The sequence below is a fragment of the Penaeus monodon genome, chromosome 31, assembly GCF_015228065.2.
Source record: "Penaeus monodon isolate SGIC_2016 chromosome 31, NSTDA_Pmon_1, whole genome shotgun sequence".
Taxonomy (NCBI): Eukaryota; Metazoa; Arthropoda; class Malacostraca; order Decapoda; family Penaeidae; genus Penaeus; species Penaeus monodon.
The window spans coordinates 32,624,238-32,625,648 of NC_051416.1; the positions used below are offsets into that span (position 1 = coordinate 32,624,238).

At 41.7% G+C, this 1,411-nt stretch overlaps 1 pseudogene; it reads right to left on the minus strand.

Annotated features, from left to right (window-relative positions):
- Window positions 1-701: 701 nt before the first annotated feature.
- LOC119593225 lies at window positions 702-798 on the minus strand (annotated as a pseudogene).
- Between the last annotated feature and the right edge of the window lie 613 nt (window positions 799-1,411).

The following is a 1,411-nucleotide window of genomic DNA, read 5'->3' on the forward strand; positions in this document are numbered from 1 at the left end:
TGTTCTCGGTTCAGAAGGGAGGCATGTCAAGATTTACTGCGAAGATAAATGAAAAGCTGAGTTTTATGATGTAGACGTCATCGGAATAAGACATTTAAAAATGTCCTTAAAGTCGTTTCGTAAAGTTTGTTGAAAAGTTTCCATGTTGCGGCAGTACACATGCATATCTGTTTTTGCGCAACGTTAATTCTTAAAAGAGGTTTTAGTATGGAACAGAAAAATGTAATACACAAACTATTGGGATAACAGGATACTGTATTATGATTTCGGCATCTGGTTCATGGGACACATTCTTTGTGAAGAAACTATCGCTAAAGGTAAAAGCTTCGTGTTTGTTTCACAGTGGCTGAAGTGATGCATGCCCTTGTTGCCTAAGATAACCTTGATTCTCGATTCATACCACGCGCTTAATCTGCCAACGTCCGGCCTCCATTACCACCTCTGTGATCTGTGAGATACGACAGGCATGGCGAATTTGGCAGTAAAAGTTGGCAATGTTAGGAGGTACAGTATAGATGCGTGTGTAGTTCTAGCCTATCCTCATAAGACATGATAGCATATGATAGAAAATCGGTGCATGCAGTATGGGAAGGGGGGGAAACAGGGCAGGGAACGCCTAGAATGACCTCCCACGTGCAGCGGCCACGGAGGGCAAATTACAATATACTTTATAGATATAACTTTAAATCAAGAGCAATGGAATATATGCGATTAAAAAGTGTTTTTTGCGTGTCATCAGGGGCCATGCTATTCTCTGTATCGTTCCCATTTTAGTATATGTACTACTGAAATAAGTACATCAAATCATTACCTTTGGCCAAATTTTGAACTAGGGGACAACTTCTAATTATATTGCATATTGTTTTATTTGATATGTTACCAGCAATACAAGGCTTTAATTCCCAACATTGATTTGATCTTAGAATACACCCTCCAGTGTTATCAGAACACTTTTGAGCTAGGCTTGCCTAGTACCTGTATCCAGCTGTGCTTCCAGATGCCCACCCACTGGCAGATACCAAACTACTCCAAAGGGTGCACGTAGATGAATGTATTAGTGAATGAAAACTACTTTATACATTTCTGTGATTGTTGGATAGGCTTTACATGATAAAAGGGCTAAGTCTGTCTGTGTTGGAAGGAATCCTACACTCTCCGGTGTGATCCCACTACTCTCGACACGGGTGCTTTTGGTTTCTGGGTTTCCCCCCTGGCCCGGTTCACACCTCCTTAGTCAACCTGGACGCCCTTAGCTCCTCAAGGGTGGCCATATCTAGTCCAAGCCACCAAGTCTACAGAACCTCGCCACAGACACCGGCCCTTAATGACGCACTTGGAGTGATTTGTAAGCATGGCATAAGTAAATACCGTCTTTATTTATATGAAGTAAACAGAGAGGTTTATGGAAAAA